Source organism: Felis catus, chromosome X (assembly GCF_018350175.1).
Source record: "Felis catus isolate Fca126 chromosome X, F.catus_Fca126_mat1.0, whole genome shotgun sequence".
NCBI classification, from domain to species: domain Eukaryota; kingdom Metazoa; phylum Chordata; class Mammalia; order Carnivora; family Felidae; genus Felis; species Felis catus.
In genome coordinates this window covers 86,846,009-86,868,401 of record NC_058386.1, presented here as the reverse complement: position 1 = coordinate 86,868,401, position 22,393 = coordinate 86,846,009, and the positions used below count along the sequence as shown (strand labels likewise).

Below are 22,393 nucleotides of genomic sequence, written 5' to 3'. Positions count from 1 at the left end.
GTTCATTTCTCAGTTCTCTATTCTGTTCCATTGATCTGAGTGTCTGTTTTTGTGCCAGTAACATACTGTCTTGATGATTACAGCTTTGTAATACATCTTGAAGCCCAGATTGTGATGCCTCCTGCTTTGGTTTTCTTTTTCAGGATTGCTTTGGCTATTCAGGGTCTTTTCTGCTTCCATACAAATTTTAGGATTGTTTGTTCTAGCTCTGTGAAGAATATTGGTGTTATTTTGATAGGGATTGCAATGAATATGTAGATTGCTTTGGGTAGTAGCAACATTTTAACAATATTTGTTCTTCCAATCCATGAGCATGGAATATTTTTCCATTTTTTTTTGTGTCTCTTCAATTTCCTTCATAAGCTTTCTATAGTTTTCAATGTATAGATTTTTCACCTCTTTGGTTAAGTTTATTCCTAGGTATTTTATGGTTTTTTTTTTTAATTTTTTTTCAACGTTTATTTATTTTTTGGGACAGAGAGAGAGCATGAACAGGAGAGGGGCAGAGAGAGAGGGAGACACAGAATCGGAAACAGGCTCCAGGCTCTGAGCCATCAGCCCAGAGCCCAATGCAGGGCTCGAACTCACGGACCGCAAGATCGTGACCTGGCTGAAGTCGGACACTCAACCGACTGTGCCACCCAAGCGCCCCAGTATTTTATGGTTTTTGGTGCAATGGTAAATGGTCTTGATTTCTCTTTCTGTTGTTTCATTATTGGTGTATAAAAATGTAACTGATCTGTGCATTGATTTTATATCCTGAAACTTTGCTGAATTCATGGATCAGTTCTAGCAGTATTTTGATGAAATCTTTTGGGTTTTTCACATAGAGTATCATGTTGTCTGCGAAGAGTGAAAGTTTGACTTCCTCCTTGCTGATTTGGATGCCTTTTATTCCTTTGTGTTGTCTTATTGATGAGGCTAGGATTTCCAATACTATGTTGAATAACAGTTGTGAGAGTAGAAATCCCTGTCATGTTCCTGACCTCAGAGGGGTAAGCTCTCAGTTTTTCCCCATTGAGGATGATATTAGCAGTGGGTCTTTCATATATGGGTTTATGATACTGAGATATGTTCCTTCTGCCCCTACTTTCTTGAGGGTTTTTATCAAGAAAGGATGCTGTATTTTGTCAAATGCTTTCTCTGCATCTATTGAGAGGATCATGTGGTTCTTGTCCTTTCTTTTATTGATGTGATGTATCACATTGATTGTTTTGTGGATATTGAACCAGGCCTGCATCCCAGGTATAAATCCCACCTGGTCGTGGTGAATAATTCTTTTAATGTATTGTTGGATTCGGTTGCCTAGTATCTTGTTGAGGACTTTTGCATCCATATTCATCAGGGAAATTGGTCTGTATTCTCCTTTTTAGTGTGGTCTTTGGTTTGGGAATCAAGGTAATGCTGGCTTCATAGAGTTTGGAAGTTTTCTTTCCATTTCTTTTTTTTTTTTTTTTTTTTTTTTTTTTTTGGAACAGCTTCAAAAGTATAGGTGTTAGATCTTTAAATGTTTGGTAGAATTCCCCTAGAAAACCATCCGGTCCTGGACTCTCGGTTTGGGGGAGATTTTTTATTACTAATTTGATTTCTTTACTTGTTATGGGTCTATTCAAATTTTCTATTTCTTCTTGTTTCAGTTTTGGTAGTTTATATGTTTCTAGGAATTTGTCCATTTCTTCCAGATTGCCCGATTTATTGGCATGTAGTTGCTCATAATATTCTCTTGTTATTGTTTGTATTTCTGCAGTGTTGGTTGTGATCTCTCCTCTTTCATTCTTAATTTTATTTATTTGGGTCCTTTCCTTTTTCTTTGTTATCAAACTTGCTTAGTGTTTATCAATTTTGTTAACTATTTCAAGGAACCAGCTCCTGGTTTCATTGATCTGTTCTGTTTTTTTAATTATTATTTTGATAGCATTGATTTCTGCTCTAATCTTTATATTTTCCTGTCTTCTGCTGGTTTTGGGTTTTGTTTTATTGCTATTCTTTTCCCAGCTCTTTAAGATGTAAACTTAGGTTGTGTATCTGAGACCTTCCTTCCTTCTTTAGGAAGGCCTGGATTGCTACACACTTCACTCTCATGACCGTCTTTGCTGCAACCCAGAGGTTTTGGGCTGTGGTGTTATCATTTTCATTGGCTTCCACATACTTTTTAATTTCCTCTTTAACTTCTTCATTAGCCCATTCATTCTTTAGTAGGCTGTTCTTTAGTCTCCACATATTTGTTGTCTTTCCAATTTTTTTCTTGTGGTTGATTTCAAGTTTGATAGCATTGTGGTCTGAAAATATGCACGGTATGATCTTGATCATACTTGGTGAGGGTTGATTTGTGTCCCAGTATGTGACCTATTCTGGAAAATGTTCCATGTGCACTCGAGAAGAATGTGTATTCTGTTGCTTTAGGATTAAATGTTCTGAATATATCTGTTAAGTCCATCCAATACATTGTGTCATTCAAAGCCATTGTTTCCTTGGTGATTTTCTGCTAAGATGATCTACCCATTACTGTATGTGGGGTGTTGAAGTCCCCTACTATTATGGTATTATTGTCAATAAGTTTCTTTATGTTTGTGATTAATTGATTTGTATATTTGGGTGCTTTCACTTTGGAGGCATAAATGTTTACAATTGTTAGGTCTTTTGGTGGATAGACACCTTAATTATGCTATAATGCTCTTCTTCATCTCTTGTTAAAGTATTTATTTTAAAATCTAGATTGTCTGGTGTGAGTATGGCTATTCTGGCTTTCTTTTGGTGACCATTAGCATGATAGGTGGTTCCATCCCCTTTACTTTCTATCTGAAGGTATCTATAGGTCTAAAATGGATCTCTTGTAAACAGCATATAGATGGATCTTGTTTTTGTTTCTGTTCTGTTGCCTTGTCTTTTGATGGGAGCATTTGTCCATTGACATTTAGAGTGAGTACTGAAAGATATGAATTTATTGCCATTGTGTTGCCTGTAGAGTTGAAGTTTCTGGTGGTGTTCTCTGGTCCTTTCTAGTCTTTGTTGCTTTTGGTCTTTTTTGTTCTGTTTCATCTTTTCTCCCCTCAGAGAGTCCACCTTAACATTTCTTGCAAGGCTGGTTTAGTGGTCACAGGCTCCTTTAGTTTTTGTTTGTCTGGAAAACACTTTATTTATCCTTTATCTTGAATGACAGCCTTGCTGGATAAATAATTCTTGGCTGCATATTTTTCTGATTCAGCATGGTGAATATATTCTGCCATTCTTTCCTGGCCTGCCAAGTTTCTGTTTACAGGTCTGCTGCAAACCTTATCTGTCTTTCCTTGTAGGTTAAGGACTTTTTTCTCCCTTGCTGCTTTCATGATTCTTGTCTGTGTACTTTGTAAATTTGCCTATGAATGCCTTATTAATGGTTGGTTTTTGTTTAATCTAATGGGAGTTCTCTGTGCTTCTTGGATTTTGATGTCTCTGTCTTTCCCCAGGTTAGGAAAGTTTTCTGCTATGATTTGCTCACATAAACCTTCTATCCCTTTTTCTCTCTCTTCATCTTCTTGGACCCCTATGATTTGGATGTTATTCCTTTTTAATGAGTCACTGAGTTTTCTACTTCTTATATCGTCCTCTTTTGACCTAGTTTCACTCTTTTTTTCTGCTTCATTATTCTCCATAAGTTTGTCCTCTATATAGCTGATTCACATCTTTGCTTCATCCATACTTGCCACCGTGGCATCCATTTGAGATTGCATCTCAGTTATAGCATTTTTAATTGTATCCTGACTAGATTTTACTTCTTTTATCTCTACAGAAAGGGATTCAATGCTTTTTTCAACCCCAGCTAGTATTCTTATTATCATGATTGTAAATTCTGGTTCAGACATCTTGCTTGTATCTGTGTTGATTAAGTCCCTGGATGTCATTTCTTCCTGTTCTTCCTTTTGGGGTGAATTTCTTCATTTTGTCATTTTGGAGGAAGAAAAAGAATTAAAAAAAATAAAAAGTAAAAATTAAAAAATTAAAAACAACACAAAAAGTCAAATAAAGGATTCCAGATGCTAGGTGTGTTTTGGTCTGGTTGTTTAAAGAAGCCTGGTAGAGTAGATTAAAAAAGGGAAAGAAAAGAAAAGGAAAGGAAAAAAATGAGGAAAATGTTTGAAATTAAAAAAAAATGAATACAATTAAATAGAATAAAATGAATGATTAAAGTAAAATAGAATAAAAATAATTTACAAAAATAAAAAATATAGTAGAAAAAATTTAAGAAAAATCTTTTTTGTAAAAACAGAAAATAAAAATAAATTTTTCTCTCTCTGTATTCAAAAATAAGAAAAGAAAAAGAAAAAAATTGAATAGATGGACCAGTGAACAGAACAAAATATGATTGAAATTACATTCAGTTTCCCCTAGAAGTCAAACAACTTATAGTCTATAAATGAAGCAGGCAGAGAGACTTGTAGTGTTCCTCTAGAGCACAGTTGGCGCAGTTGGCGCAGTTGGACAGGGCTTGGTGTAATGACTCTGTTCTCCACTAGATGATGCTGCTTAGCTTACTGGGATAGATCATTGTGGCACATGTACACATGTATGCACATGTGGGGGAGAGGTGAAAATGGCTGCCCAGTCTCTAACATCAGAACTCTGTGTTCTCACCAGCTGGCAATCAAGCACCCTTCTTTGTCTCCAGCTTCCATCTACTCCCCATTTCTATGGTGTCCGTGACCAAGCCATCAGTCTTCCAGGTTGCACCTCCCTCCCAAATTTTATCTCAGATGGGGCTATGTTTCCAAACCCCTCATTTCTGAGGGCCCTGTGGCTTTGACCCACTCCAAACCTCTGGGGTAGGGTCTCACAGAGCAATGACCAGGTGCCAGCCCGCCCCCAGGAACATTCACACAACATTGCTGCTGCAGATGCCCAGAGACTGTGGCAGGGTGCCAGCCCACCCCAGAAAAATTTTGCGGGATTGCATAGCAGCAGTGTTTTGGGGACTATGGTAAATCACAACACACATCTGGTGCCAGGCTTCACAGCCCCCTAATGTCCTTATTCCAACACCAGCAAACGTGGCTACTCTCTGGGGTCTGCTGGAACCTTTGCCTGTGGGGAGGCCACACAAGCCTCTACCAAATGACCTCTCAGCAGGGGAACCGCCTCTCCCCATGTGGCCCGAGGACCCCTCTGACCTTGCTGTCTGCTCCTGGGGATTCTCCCTTCCCACCAGAGTTCTGCTAGGTGTGGAGCTGTGGAGTTTCAGACTCTGCACTCCTCTGTTTATAGAGTCCTAATGGTATTTAAACCCTCTCCTTTCTCCTTTCTCCCTTTCTTGTTCAGACCCTAATGAGTGTTTCCACTCTTTCACTTTCCCTCCCACTGCTTTCAGGGTGTGCTTTTCTTATGCTATCCCCTCTGTCTCTGTCCTCTCTCCGCAAACCAAAACAGCTCCCTACCCTCCGTGGCTTCTCTGTCCCCCAGTTCACCTCTCTGCGCTGTGTACCTGCAGAGTTCTGTGGCTCAAGTTATGCAGATTGTTGTGTTAATCCTCAGATCAATCATATAAGTGTGCAGATGGTTTGGTGTTTATCTAGCTGGGTTTCAGGGATGAGAGAAGCAGAAGACAGATTTCCATGCTGCTCCGCCATGTTGGCCCCTTGCCCCAGGACATTTTTGATTACTGATTCAATTTCCTTCCTGCTTATGGATCTGTTCAAATTTTCTTTCTTCCTGTTCCAGTTTTGGCAGTTTGTATGTTTCTAGGAATTTATCCATTTCTTTCAGATTGCCCAAATTGTTAGCATATAATTCCTCATAATACTCTCTTATAATTGTATTTCTGTGGTGTTGGTTGTGATTTCTCCTCTTTCATTTGTGATTTTATTTATTTGTGTCCTTTCTCTTTCTTTTTTGATAAGTCTGGCTAGGGGTTATCAATTTGGATAATTCTTTCAAAGAACCAGCTCTTAGTTTTGTTGATGTGTTCTACTTTTTGTTTTTTGTTTGTTTGTTTGTTTGTTTTTATATCATTTCTTTCTGCTCTAATATTTATTATTTCCCTTCTACTAGCTTTAGGCTTTGTTTTCTGTTCCTTTTCTAGCTCCTTTAAGTGTAAAATTAGGGTGTGTATTTAGGACCTTTTTTGTTTCTTGTGATAGGTCTTAATTTCAATATACTTCCCTCTTAGGACTGCCTTTGCTGCATCCCAAAGGTTTTAAACTGTCATGTTTTCATTTTCATTTGCTTCCATGTATTTTTTAAATTTCTTCTTTAGTTTCTTGGTTAACCCATTCATTCTTTAGTAGGATGTTCTTTAACCTCCATGTATTTATGGTCTTTCCAATTTTTTTTCTTGTGGTTCTGAATATATCTGTTAAGACCATCTGGTCCAGTGTGTCTTTCAAAGCCATTGTTTCCGTGTTGATTTTGTGCTTAGATGATCTGTCCTTTGCTGTAAGTGGAGTGTTAAAAACCCCTACTATTATTGTGTTATTATCAATGTGTTTCTTTAAGTTTGTTATTAATTATTTTATATATTTGGGTGTTTCAAGTTGGGGGCATAAATATTTACAGTTGTTAGGTCTTCGTGTTGGATAGACCCCTTAAATATGATATAGTGCCCTTCTTCATCTCTTAGCATAGTCTTTGGTTTAAAATCTAGATTGTTTGATTATAACTATGGCTACTCCAGTTTTCTTTTGGCATCCATTAGTATGGTAGTTGGTTCTCCACCCCCTCACTTTTAATCAGGAGGTGTCTTTGGGTTTAAAACGAGTCTCTTGTTGCTTAGCATATATATATGGGTCTTGATTATTTTATCCATTCTGATACCCTGTTCTTTTTGATTGGAGTATTTAGTCCATTTATATTCAGAGTAATTATTGATAGATAAGAATTTAGTGCCATTGCATTATTTGTAAAGTAGCCATTTCTGGAGATTGTTCTTTTCTAGTCTTTGTTGGTTTGGTGTTTATTTCCTACTCAAAGGGTCCCCTTTAATAGTTCTTGCAGGGCTGGTTTATTGGTCATGAATTTCCTTAGTTTTTGTTTGGGAAACTCTTTTTCTCTCCTATTCTGAATGACAGCCTTGCTGGATAATGTATTCTTGGCTGCATATTTTCCATTTTTGTAATGTTTATTTTTGAGAGAGAGAGAGAACAAGAAAGAGATAGAGTATGAGTGGGGGAGAGACGGAGACACAGAATCTGAAGCAGATTCCAGGCTCTGAGCTGTCAGCACAGAACCCAACACAGGGCTCAAACTCATGAGCTGCGAGATCATGATCTGAGCTGAAGTCAGATGCTTAACCGACTGAGCCACTCAGGCGCCCCCATATTTTTCCCATTTAGCACATTGAATATATTATGCCACTCCCTTCTGACCTTCCAGGTTTCTGTGGAGAGATCTGATGCTAACCTGATTTGCCTTCTCTTATAGTTTAAAGATTTTTTTCCCTTGCAGCTGTCAGGATTCTTTTCTTATCTCTATATTTTGCAAATTTTACTACAGTATGTCTTGGTGTTGGCTGGCTTTTGTTGAATTTGATGGGAATTCTCTGTGCCTCTTCAATTTGGATGTCTGTTTCCTCCCCCAGGTTAGGAAAATGTTTCAGCTATAATTTGCTCAAATAAACCTTCTGCCCCTTTTTCCCTCTCTTCTTCTTCTGGGACTCCTATGATACAAATGTTATTATGCTTTATGGAGTTGCTGAGTTTCCTATGTTTACATTCATGATCCAATACTTTTCTTTCTTTCCCTCTTTTTTTCACCTTCATTATTTTCCATAATTTTATCTTCTGTATCACTGACCCATTTCTGCTTCTACCATCCTTGTTGTCATTGAATCTATTCAGTTTTGCACCTTGGCTACAGCATTTTATATTTTGGCCTGAATAGATTTTAGTTCTTTTATCTCTGCAGTCAGGGATTCTCTGGTGTCTTCACTGCTTTTCTCAAACCCAGCTGGTATCCTTATGATTGTTGTTTTTAATTCTGGTTTAGGCATATTACTTATATCTGTTTTTTAAAAATTTATTTTGTAAGAGAACACTACAGAGGGCAAGAAATGGAGGGGCAGATAGAGAGAAGGAGAGAGGGAATTCTCATGAACTGTGAGATCATGATCTGAGTTGAGAGCAAGAGTCGGACACTTAACCAACTGAGTCACCAGGGCTCCCCTACTTATATCTGTTTTAATTAGATTTCTGGCTGTGACCTCTTCTTATTCTTTCTTTTGGGATGAATTCCTCCGTCTTTGCATTTTGTCTAGGTCACTGTTTTTCTCTTTGTTAAGAAAGCCTGTTATGCTTCCTTCTCCTGAGAGTTATGGCTACTTTAAGAAGAGGTCCTATACTGTCCAGGCCTTGGAGGTTCAAAAGTGTTTCAGAATGTGCACTCTGCTATTATGTTTTGGCTGCTCTTTCCCTCAGGTCATTCCTCTGTAGAGTTTCTCCTTGCCTGTAGTAAGGAGTGTTTGGACCTTGTCCAGTGTGTTCGATTTTCACTAGGTGTGCTTTTGTCTGCTTGTTACAATAAGCCTGATCCTATTTCCACTAGACCTGAAGCTTTGCATCTCTCTATGATCAGTAGACATGGTACATGCAAGTGGTTTGTGCTGGTCTTCTGGGGGAGGGGCCTAATGTGCTGGTTCTCAGGACAACTTGCCCTAGTAAACATGTACCTGCAGGGCACAGGGGGGCGGGACTTGGTGTAAGTGGCTCCAGCCCCCACTGGGAATGCTGTGTTGCTCACTGAATTTAATCAGTGCTCCGGGTGGGGAAGGATGGGGGGAAATGGCATTGCCCTGCTCACTCATTCCTGGAGCTGGACGTTTGTACTCACTGCTGTTCAGGAAACCCTCAGAGAAAAGTGAACAATCTCCCCCCTTGTGTCCCTGGCTTCCATCAGATCCCCACCTTCACCATGTCTGTGTCCAAGTTATTTGCCTACTAGGCAGCAAACTACTCCTGTATTTTATTTCAGGCACATGGCTGGGTTTCAAAACTCTAAATTTTAGGGATCCAGCACAGGGTGGACCTACACTGATCTTTTGGTGGAGGGTCTTACCATTCTGCAGCTGGTGCCATTTTATTCCAAAAAAGCAGTCACATGATTTTGTAGTGGCTTGGAGTTTATGGCCAAGTACAGAAAAAAGCTGGCACCAAAAGCTGGTTTGCTGTTTTCAGTAGGTGTCTTTGTTTTTGTACTTATGAATGGGCCACCATGCTTGCTCCTGCCAGCTCTTTTGTCCCCTGAGAGGCCATGTGATCTCTCCCAAATGCATTCCAAAAAGGGGAACTGTCTCTCCAAGTGTGACCCAGGGAATCCTCAGACCACACTATCCACTCCTGGGCCTCTGCCTCCCTTACCACAGGAGCACTTCTATGCCCACCAGGCTTCACCCAGTGATGGCACAGACTTCTAAAACTTCAGACTTCGAGATCTGCTGCTTAGAAAACTTGTGATAATCAGTCACGCTAGTTTTCTCAGTCAATGGTTTTGGGGAAGTATATCTCTTGTGCAATCTGCTGCATGCTGCTTTCTTTCTGTTTCCCTCTCCTTTTTCTGAGATCAAGGCTCCCTCCCCTCCACAGCACCCGTGATTCTTTGCCTCCAGAATCACATCTCCATACCTCCTATCTTCCACAATGTGGCTTTTTTCTCTCTCTCTCTCTCATTCCGCAATTTGTTCTCTCAGCATTCAGATCAATTTATTGTGTGTTTAGAATGATTTGATATTTATCTAGCTGTGTTCAAGGGGCAAGGCAAGCATAGGGTCCGCTTACTGCTCCATCATCTTAACTCTGACCCTCACAGGATCCTCTTACTTCTCCATCATCTTAACTCTGACCCTCACAAACACTCTGTTATTTGCTTTTTTTGGGCTCTGGACATTTAATGAAATCACCAAGGTAACAGAAGAGAAACTCCAGTGATCACACATTACAAATAACACACTCATTATAAAAATAGTTTAAAAAATCACTAAATAAAGAAGACACAACAAATATCATCAACAAACTGGTGGTGGTGGGGAATCTCCTCTACAAGGTTGTCATGTTATACTTTAAAAATATCCAGTTTTTATTATAAGATATTCAAAGAAAGAAGAAAGTGTGGAAAAAAATAATACAAACTGCCCCTGAGAAAACCCAGGCATTAAAATTATGACGAAGACTTTAAAATAAGTGTCTTATATATACTCAAAGAGCTAAGGGAAACCAAGCCAAAAGAACCAAAGAAAACAAGTATGGTAGAATAGAATATCGTCAAATAGAGAATATCAATAAATATAAATTATAAACGGGAATTAAATAGAAATTCAGGAACTGAAAGTCCAATCACTAGAAGGTTTAAACAGCATGTATGAATAGGCAGAAGAGTCAGTGAAATTCACAACGAAATGTTTGAAATTATACAGTCTGAGGGCAGAAAGACACAATGGAGAAAAATGCACACAGCCTAAATGACCTGTGGGATACCACAAAGTGGATAACATATGCGTTATGGAGGTCCTACAAGGTAAAGAGAGAAAGGGGCAGAAAGAATATTTGAAGATCAAATCCTTCTGAAAACTTCTCACATTTGGTAAACAATATGAATCTACACATCCAGAAATCTCAACATACATCAGGTAGAATGAACTCAAAGAGATCCACAATGAGACATATTATAATCGAACTTTTCAAAAACAGAGAATCTTATAAACATCATGGGAAGCAACTCATCAAGTACATTTTTTTTCAATAAGACCAATGGCTGATTACTTATCAGAAACCATGTAGATCAAAAGTTATGGGTTGACTTATTCAAAGTGCTGAAAGGGAAACTGTCAGTCAAGAATTCTAGACCTACCAAAACAATCCTTCAAAAATGGTGGTGAAATGAAGACATTTCCAGATAAACAAACACTGAGGGAATTTTTTGCTAATAGACTTGTTCTATAAAATGTGTAAAGGAAGTCTTGCAGACTGAAATGAAAAGACACTAGACAGCAACACAAAGTTATATGAAGAAATAAATCACACTGGTAAAAATAATTACATAGGTAAATGTAAATCTAGTACTGTTGTATTTTTGTTTTGTAGCTCCTCCTTTCTCCTATATTATTAAAAATACAAATGCTTAAACAGTACTTATAAATTTGCTTTGTGGAGGGATGAAGATGTATAGAAGCAGAGTTTTGGATACTATTGAAGCAAAGTTGGTATTAATTCAAACTAGGTTGTTATAAAGTTAAGGTGTTAATTATATTACCAAAGTAACCACTAAGGATATAACTAAAAAATATACAGAAAAAATTATTGAGAAAGGAATCAAATGGTACACTATAAAAAAATCAGTTAATCACAAAAGAAAGTAGTAATGGAGGGTTGAGAAACAAACAAGGTATGACATATAGAAAACAAATACCAAAATGGCAACAATAAGCCCTTACTTATCAGAAATTAAATGTAAATAGATTTCATTCTCCAATTAAAAGGCAGAGATTTGAAGAATGGATAATAAAACATGATTCAACTATATTCTAAAAGAGACTCATTTTAGACTCCAGGACTCTATCTAATACGTTAAGTGTAAAAGATGGAAAAAGAAATTACATGCTAATAATATACAAAAGAGAACTAGAATGGCTATACTAATATCAGACAAAATAGACTTTAAGTCAAAACATTGTTAAAAGATATGAAGAAGGACATTATATATCGATTAAAAGATAAATTAATCAATATATAAAAATTATAACCATATATACATCTAACAACAGAGCTCCAAAATATATGAAGCAAACATTGACAGAATTAAAGGGAAATATAGACAGTTCTACAATAATAGTTGGATATTTTAATATCCCACCTTCAATATGTATATAGCAACTAGACCAAGATCGTTAAAAAAAATAGAAGACTTGAACAAACCTAACAGATATTTATAGAACACACCATCCAACAACAGCAGAATACACATTCTTCTCAACTGCACATGAAAATTTTCAAAGATAAACCATATATTGGGCCACAAACTAGTCTCAATAAATTTAGAGTTATTAAAATAATATCAAGTATGTTTTCCAACTACAAGGGAATGAAACTAGAAATCAATCACAGATGTAAAACTAGAAAATCCACAAATATGTGAAAATGAAACAGACTCTTAAACAACCAATGGGTCAAAAAAATCTTAGAAATACATGCAGACAAATGAAAACAAACACACAACATACCAAATTTTTAAATATGTATCAAAAGCAGTGCTCAGAGAAATATTTATCAGCTATGGACACTTACATTTAAAAAAGTGATCTAAAATCAATAATCCAACTTTACACTAGAAGAACTTAGAAATAGGAACTAGAAATTAAGGAACTGGAAATAGAAAACTAAACCCATGTGTAGCATAAGGAAGGAAATATAAATATTAGAGTTAAGGTAAAATAGGAAACAGAAAAACAATAGAATCAACAAAACTAAAAGATGGTTCTTTGAAAAGATAAACAACACTGACATGCCATTACCTAGACTAAGGAAAAAAAAGGTTCAAATTGCAAAAATCAGAAAAAAAATTTAAGTTTATTTATTTATTTTGAGAGAGAGCAAGCTGGGGAGGGGCAGAGAGAGGGAGAGAGAGAAAATCTTAAGTAGGCTCCATACTGTGAGTGCAGAGCCCAACACAGGGCTTGAACCCATGAACCATGAGATCATGACCTGAACAGAAATCAAGAGTCAGATGCTAAACTGTATGAGCCACTCAGGTGCCCCATAAATTCAGAAATTAAAATGGTCATTACCACTGATTAAAAGGTCATTACCACTGACCTTACAGAAATGGAAAGGATTAAAAGAGAATACAATGAATAATTGTAAACCACAAATCAGAAAACCTAGATGAACAAATTCCTATGAACACACAAACTATCAGAATTGATTTTAAAAGAAATAGAAACTTTGAACTAATACCAAAAGACTGAATCAGTACATAAAAACCTCCCAACAAAGAGAGCCCAGGAACAGAAGGTTTCACTGATGTATGCTACCAAACATTTAAGGAAAATTAACACCAATCAATCCTTCTCAAACACCCAAAAAGTGGAAGAGGATAAGACTTCCTAACTAATTCTTTTAAGCCAGTATTATCCTGCCACCAAAACCAGAAAAATACATCACAAGAAATGAAAACTATAGACCAATAACTCTTATTAATGTAGATGCTAAAGTCTTCAACAAAATGCTAGCAAACTAAATCCAGTAGCATACTAAGTGGATTATACACTACAACCAACTGGTATTAATCCCAGGAATGCAAAAGCTTATTCAACATATGAAAATCAATGTAATACACCAGTATAATAGAATAAAGGAATGACTGAATGATTGTTTCAATTGACATAACAAAGTCATTTGACAAAGTCCAATACACTTTCATGATGAAAACATTCAACAAATAGGAATGGAAGGGAACTTCCTCAACATAATAGAAGGCATTATAAAAAACCCATAGCTGCCATCATGCTCAATGATGAAAGACTGAAAGCTTTTTTTCTAAGATCAGGAACAAGACAACGATGCCTGTTTCTGCCACTTCTATTTAACAATGCACTGGAGGTTCTAGCTAAATCAATTGGACAAGAAACAAAAAGGCTTCTCAAGTGAAACAGAAGTAAAACTATCACTATTCATAGATGGGGTATGATAATTATATATAGAAAACCCTAAAGAATCCACACACAAAATAACTGTTAGAACTATCAAATGAATTTAGCAAATATGCTGAATACGAAATCAATGCATAGAAAAATCCATTGTATTTCTATATATTAGGAATAAACAATCCAACAAGGAAATTAAAAAAAAACAATTCCATTTATTATAGCACAAAAAAGAATAAAATACTTAGAAATACATTTACCCAAAAAGGTGTAAGACTTGTACAATTGAAAATATAAAACATTGCTGAAATAAATAAAAGACCTAAATAAATAGAAAGAGATTCTGTGTTTATGGAGTGGAAGACATAATATCATTAAGGTAGCAATGCTCCCCAAAGCAATCTACAGATTTAATGCAATCCATGTCAAAATGCAAACAGCCATTTCTGAAGTAATGTAAAAGCTGATGCTCAAATTTATATGGAACTGTAAGGCACCCAGAATAACCAAAACAATCTTGTAAAAGAGTAATAAATTTGGAGGACTCCTATTTTCCAATTTCAAAATTTCCAACAGCTACAATAATCAAAGCTGTGTTGCACTGGCATAAGGATAGGCATATAGATAAATAGATTAGAATTGAGACCCCAGAAATTAATGCATACATCTATAGTCAACTAGTTTTTTTACAAGGGTGCCAAGACCATTCAGTATGGTATGATTTTCAACAAATTGTGCTGAGACAACTCAATATCTACATGCAAAGTAATAAATTTGAACTCTTACATCATATACATATACATACTTATATATGCATGTATATGATGTAAGATAAGATACACATATATCTTGATATATATGAATACACACACACACATATACTTATCGATGGAAACTGGGATTACTTCCATATCGTGACTATTATAAATAGTGCTGCAATAAACACAGGGGTGCATATATCTTTTTAAATTAGTAGTTTTGGGGGTGACTGCGTGGCTCAGTCGGTTGAGCGGCTGACTTCGGCTCAGGTCATGACCTCACAGTCCGTGAGTTCGAGCCCCACGTCAGGCTCTGTGCTGACAGCTTGGAGCCTGGAGCCTGCTTCGGATTCTGTGCCTCCCTCTCTCTCTGCCCCAACCCACTCGCATTCTATCTCTATCTCTCTCAAAAATAAATAAACATTTAAAAAAATTAGTGTTTTTGGGGGGGGGGGGTAAATGCCCAGTAGTGGAATTACTGGATCATATGATATTTTTATTTTTAATTTGTGGAGGAAACTTCATACTGTTTTCCATAACAGTTGCACCAATTCACACCCTCAGCAACAGTGCATGAGTGTTGCAACATGAATGGACCTAGAAGGTATTGTGCTAAGTGAAATAAGTCAGACAAAGACAAATACCATATGATTTTACTTATATGTGTAATCTAAAAAACAAGACGAATGGACAAACAAAAAAACCAAACAGACTCTTAAATACAGAGAACAAACTGGTGGTTGTCAGAGGAGAAGTGTGTTGGAGGATGGATGAGATGGATAAGAGTGATTAAGAGGTTCAAACATCCGGTTACAAATAAGTCACAGAGATGAAAAGTACAGCATAGGGAATATAGTCAATAATATTGTAATAACGTTGTATGATGACAGATAATGACTACACTTTTTTAAAATGTTTATTTATTTTGAAAGAGAATGTGAGTGGGGGAGAGGGGCAGAATTCTAGAGAGGGAGAGAGAATCTTAAGCAGGCTCCATGCTCATCATGCTCAGCCTGATGAGTTGCTCAATCCCACGACCCTGAGCTGAACTCAAGAGTCAGACACTTAAATGACTAAGCCACCGAGGTGCCCCATGATTACACTTATTGTGGTGAGCACTGAGTAATGTATAGAATTGTCAAATAAGTATGTTGTACACCTAAAACTAATATAATGTATGTCAATTACACTTAAATAATTAAAAAAATACAATGAGATGCTAAATCACACCCATTAGGATGGATATAAAAGTAATAATAGTTATTATTAAAGGAAAGTAAGTGTAATTAATAAATAAGCCAAGGGAAATAATTAAAAGAAAACAAGAATGTGTGAGAATTGAAATCCTCATACATGGCTAGAAGAAATATAAAATAGTGCAGCTACCATAAAAAAAAACAGTTTGGCCATTGTTCAAACATAGAATTACCATGTGCTCCACCAAATGAACAGATTTGTTCAAACAAAATTTGTACTATACTGTTTCTATTAGTCTATTATAATAAACAAGTGATGAGAACAACCCACATATCCATCAACTGGTGAATAAAGAAACAAACATGCTATATCCATACAATAGAATATTATCCAGCCATGAAAAGGAACCAGATCCTGATACATGCTATAAAATGAACCTTGAAAACAGTATGCTAAGTGAAATGAACTAGACACAAAAAGCCACAAATTGTATGATTCCATTTATATGAAATATTCAGAATAGACAAATCTATAGTGATGAAAAGATTAGTGGTTTCCAGAAATTGGGAGGGAGATGGAATACAGAGTTCCTGCTTAATGGTTACAGAGTTTCTTTTTGGCATATTTAAAATATTTTGGAACTACATAGAGGTAATTATTGCATAACATTGTGAATGTACTAAATGCTACTGTATTGTGCACTTTAAAATTCTTAAAATGGCAAATTTTATGTTATGTGTATTTTCCATAATTTTTGAAAAAGCAAACTCCCTTACCATTATCTACAAAGCCCTATACCATATCTGGTTATTGAACACATCTCTAAACTCTTTTCATACCATTCTGCTCTTACTCATTATACATCAGACACACCAGCCTTCTTTCTGTTCTACAAACAATTGAGGCTTCTCCTTACCTTGGGATCTTTGTTCCTTTGCCTAGAAAATTGCTCCCTCCCTGTATTTACACATGACTGCTTCCTTTACCAGACCAAATGTCACATCCTGAGAGTAGGTTTCTTTGGTTACCTTATTTAAATAGAATTTCACCCACTTTACTCCTAGTCACTTCCTATCTCTTTACCCTGTGTATATTCATCATATCACACATTATATGAAATTATCTTACCAATTATTTGCATACTTGTTTACCTATTTGCCCCCATTACAATATAACTTTCAAAAGAGTAGAAATTTTATGTGTTTTCTTTTTAAATTGCAGTACTCCAAGAATCTAGAATAGTGTCTGGTGCATAGTTGTTTAATAAATAATTATTGAATAAAAAGATATACTTGACACATTAGCTAATTCTCAGAGTTTTTCTCTTCATCACAGTGATTCTAGTGAGAAACTCACACACCAAAAACTATGTCTCCTATAATACCTGGGCAACTATGGTGAGTAAGGTGGTCTGTCACCACAAGTATGCTCTCAAGATTCTGAGTTTCTTATTTTGAGGATTTGACTTGCTTTTTGTTCCAAACTTAAAGGATCATAACATGAATGCTAAAAGTCCTAAAATTATCTAGACTAGTATAGAAAAAAATTCAAGGGATTCTCATGCTGACATCATCATTACCATCATTATCATCATCACAAATATAACAATTTACTTGCCATTACCATGCTAAATATCTTATATAAATAAATTATATAATTTCATCTTTAAAAATAAACCACCCATTAAAAATAAAGACCTCTTGATGCCCTCCCAGCTATGATCCCATTTCTATGCTCCCCTTAACAATAAAAGTCACACAAAGTTGTTTATACTTTTATTTCCAAATGTTCTCCTTAATCTATTTTAACAAGGCCTTTGGCCCTACCACTCTAGTGAAATAGATCTTAAGATCATCAGTTGCCAAATGCTATAGTTATATTTTGGCCCCCATGTTCTTTACTTCTCAAAATCATTCAACACAATTGATCACTCCCTCCACTTAAAACGTTATTTTCACTTGCCTTCTGTGATACTCTTACTTTCCTTCCTTCCTCACTGGCTACACCTTCACTGTTTCCTTTGCTGACTGACTTTTATTCCTCTTCTAACATCTCTAAATATTGGATTTCCCCAGGTATAAGTACTACAAAACTCTTCTTAATAGGCACTCATTCTTAGATGATCTCATTCGGACCCATGGCTTTGAATCCCACCTATATGCTGATGGCCCCCAAATGTATAACTCTAGGTTGGCTCTCTCTCTTGAATTTAAAATTTTTTTAAACATTTATTTATTATGGAGAGACAGAGAGACACAGAGTGGGAGCAAGGGAGGGGTAGAGAGAGGGGGAGACACAGAATCTGAAGTAGGCTCCAGGCTCTGAGTTGTCAGCACAGAGCACAACCCAGGGCTCGAACTCACAAACTGCGAGATCATGACCTGAGCCAAAGTCGGTTGCTTAACCAACTGAGCTACCCAGGTGCCCCAAATTTTATACTTGTATATACATCTGTTTACATGATATCTCCACTTGGATGATTAATAGGAGTCTCAAACTAAGCTTATACAAAATAGAGCTCTTGATACACTTCATATCTAAAAACTGGTTCCATTACCAACGGTTTATCCCCTAAATGGTATAAACACTTACACAACTGCTAAAGCTAAGTACATTAAAATACATCTAGAGTCTAGAATAATACATAGCACATAGAAGGGGAGCAAAACATATTAGCTGAATAAATTAATAAAATTAACTAATATAATCCTATAAACTCTTTTTCACCTGATGTAATGGAGCTTAACCCTGCAGAGTATAGAATACAGGAACAGACCTCCTTTTCACTGTAACAACTAGGAAAAAAGGAGATATCTATATATCTATCCATATCTGTATATCCTAACAAGAGAAGAGTCCTTTGTATATGTGTGGAATTTAGCAACCTATTTCCTTCTATGGATATCAGGAAAGTCTGGATATGAAGTAAGGATTGTTTTTGTTGTAGACAGAGACACTCTGCTGAGGGGGAAAATAGCAGCAGAACTTTTACAGCCTAATGGGTTGGCATGACAGGTCAGAATTTGGAGGAGCCTCAAACCCATAGTCAGATCTCATCTTGCTATATACTTTTGCTCAGTGCTGGAATGACGTTGGAGGCTAAGAGACTAGACTGGGAATTCAGAGATAGATCCATTGCAGTCTCATGATTTATAGGACACAAGAGTTTAGGTAACCAAAAAGTTCTCTATTAAAGGGGAAGGATCTGCTTTTAAATTTGGCCCTTGAGACTTTTAGTTAAAACTGAGTGGAACTAAAGCCACAACCCAGTGTTACTTAGCTCAATTCTTATTTGGTTTGAGATGATTAGCTCCTTACTCATTTTCCTGACAATAACCATACCCTCTCTTGGAGAAAAAAAAACATTGACATTAGAATTTATGGTCACTTTATGCACTATGTTCAGCATACAAAATTATGAGACATGAAGAAACAGGAAAATGTGACTCTTAATCAATAGGAAAACAGTCAGTAGAAGTAGACCCACTGGTGATCCATGTGGCTGTACCTCAAGACATTATGCTAAGTGAAAGAAGCCTAACACAAAATATCACATATTGTTTGAGTAAATTATATGAAATACCAGAATAGATACATCCATAAAGACAGAAAGCAAGCTGGTGATTTCCAGAGTCTAGGAGGAGGGAAGAATAGAGGGTAACTGATTAATGGGCATGGGGTTTAATTTTGGGGTGATGAAAATGTTTTGAAACTAGAAGTGGTGGTTGCTCAACACTGTAAGTGCACTAAATGCTACTGAACTGGATACTTCAAAATTATTAATTTTATGTGTGTGTATTTCACCTCAATTTAGAAAGTAATTCCTTGAATGGGTTTACTAGCAGGCTGAACACAGCAGAAGAGAGGAATAGTGAATTCGAAGACAGTTCAATAGAAACTATCCAACTGAAACATAGAGCAAATTATTGAATGAAGAGAAAAAAGCATAAGAAATACGTGGGAAATTGTTGGTCAGTCTCATATATGTGTAATTAGAATCCCAGAATGAGAAGGGCAAAAGAATAAGCCAGAAAAAAATATTACGTGAGACTGATGATTTCCCAAAAATGTTAAAGACAACCATAGATCCAAGAATCCCAGTAAAGCCCAAGCAGGATAAACAACAAAATCATACCTAGGCATGTCATAATCCAACTTCTGAACAAAGGATATAGGGCAAAACCTAAAAGCAGATATAGAATGAAGAAGACAAATTGCCTTCAAAGAAGTGAAAATAACAACGTACCCTTCAACACAACACAATCCATGGATGCCAAGATATAGTATAGTCACATATTTTATGCAAAGATATAATATAGTCACATATTTAAAATACTGTAAGAGAAAAGTGCCACTCTGCTCAGGGAAATATACTTCAAAAACGAAGGTAAAATAAAGATGTTTTTGGACAAATAAAAGTTGTAAGAATTCATTGCATCAGAAATGAACTGTATGGGGGCGCCTGGGTGGCGCAGTCGGTTAAGCGTCCGACTTCAGCCAGGTCACGATCTCGCGGTCCGGGAGTTCGAGCCCCGCGTCAGGCTCAGGGCTGATGGCTCGGAGCCTGGAGCCTGTTTCTGATTCTGTGTCTCCCTCTCTCTCTGCCCCTCCCCCGTTCATGCTCTGTCTTTCTCTGTCCCAAAAATAAATAAACGTTGAAAAAAAAAATTTTTTTAAAGAAATGAACTGTATGAAATACTAATTCCTTCAGGCTGAAGAAAATGATACTACCTTGAAGAACAGAACTGCAGGAATGAATGAAGAACACCAGAAGGGATATATATGTGGGTAAATATAAAATATCGTTTATTATTTAATGATAATATCAGTGCCTTGCAAAGTTATGTTGTAAGTAGAAGTGAAACATGATAATAGCTAAAAGTATGGGAGCAGATAAATGGACCTTTACTGATACATAAATTTTACATTTATCATGAAGTGGTAAAGTACTAATATAAGGTAGACTGTAATAAATTAAATATACATGATGTAATCTCTAGCTATCTGAAGTGCTCTTTCTCAACCTTTTCACTGCTGACTTTTTACATTTGATAACTCTTTGTTGTGGGGGATTCTCTTGTGTATTGCAAGATGTTTAACAGTATCCCTGGACTCACTCACTCTCTAGATGCCACTAGCATTCTCCCCGCCTGTGTGACAACCAAAAATATCTCCAGACATTGCCAAATGTCCCCTGGGTAGCAAAATCACTCCTAGTTGAGAAATACTGCTCTAGAATAATGACAAAAAATAATAGAAAATTATATAAACAAAATGCTAATAGAGGACTCAAATGAAATAATAATAATGAGAAGCTTGATTAATCCAAAGTAAGGAAGAATAAGAGGAACAAAGAAGTAATGGACAAATAAGACAAACAGAAAACAATAGCAAGGTGGTCAGCTTAAATATTTCATTAATTACATTAATATAAATGAACTAAATGGTATTTACAAGAGACATTTTACATCTAAAGATACAGATAGATCAAGAGTAAAAGGATGGTAAATGAACTACTGGGACCTCATCAAAATAAAAAGCTTCTGCACAGCAAAGGAAACAATCAGCAAAACTAAAAGGCAACCCATAGAATGGGAGAAGATATTTGCAAATGACATATCAGATAAAGGGTTAGTATCCAAAATCTGTAAAGAACTTAATCTTCTGCATGTTGCTGTCCAGCTCTCCCAGCACCATTTGTTAAAGAGACTGGTTTTTTTTCCATTGGATATTCTTTCCTGCTTTGTCAAAGATTAGTTGGCCATACTTTTGTGGGTCTAATTCTGCAGTTTCTATTCTATTTCATTGGTCTATGTGTCTGTTTTTGTGCCAATACCATACTGTCTTGATGATTACAACTTTGTAGTAGAGGCTAAAGTCTGGGATTGTGATGCCTCCCGCTTTGGTCTTCTTCAAAATTACTCAGTGAGAAAGAATGAAATATGGCCTTTTGGAGCAATGTGGATGGAACTGGAGAGTGTTATGCTAAGTGAAATAAGTCATACAGAGAAAGACAGATACCATATGTTTTCACTCCTATGTCGATCCTGAGAAACTTAACAGAAGACCATGGGGAAGGGGAAGGAAAAAAATGGTTAGAGAGGGAGGGAGCCAAAACATAAGAGACTGTTAAAAACTGAGAACAAACTGAGGGTTGATGGGGGGTGAGAGAGAGGGGAGGGTGCGTGATGGGTATTGAGGAGGGCACCTTTTGGGATGAGCACTGGGTGTTGTATGGAAACCAATTTGACAATAAATTTCATATTTAAAAAAAAGAACTTATCAAACTCAACACCCAAAAAACAAATAATCCAGTGAAGAAATGTGCAAAAGACATGAATAGACACTTCTCCAAAGAAGACAACCAGATGGCCAACTGACACATGAAAAAATGCTCAACATCACTGATCATCAGGAAAATACAAATCAAAACTGCAATGAGATACCACCTTACACCTGTCAGAATGGCTAACATTAACAACTCAGGCAACAACAGATGTTGGCGAGGATGCAGAGACAGAGGATCTCTTTTGCATTGTTGGTGGGAATGCAAGCTGGTGCAGCCACTCTAGAAAAAAGTATGGAGGTTTCTTAAAAAACTAAAAATAGAACTACCCTATGACCCAGCAATTGCACTACTAGGCATTTATCCAAGGGATACAGGTGTGCTGTTTCAAAGGGACACATGCAGCCCCATGTTTATAACAGCACTATCAACAATAGCCAAAGTATGGAAAGAGCCCAAATGTCCATTGATGGATGAATGGATAAAGAAGTGTGTATACACACACACACACACACTGGAGTATTACTCGGCAATCAAAAAGAATGAAGTCTTGCC

General features: G+C 36.6%; 1 protein-coding gene across 1 annotated transcript in view; it reads left to right on the top strand.

The window, feature by feature from the left end:
- RBM41 (RNA binding motif protein 41) overlaps positions 1-20,540 on the top strand; it is a 104,339-nt gene extending 83,799 nt beyond the window's left edge. Inside the window, exon 8 of the mRNA XM_045050457.1 lies at positions 20,264-20,540. The gene's annotated coding sequence lies outside the window, so the exon portion shown is untranslated. The remainder of the gene's footprint in view (positions 1-20,263) is intronic.
- The last annotated feature ends 1,853 nt before the right edge of the window (positions 20,541-22,393 follow it).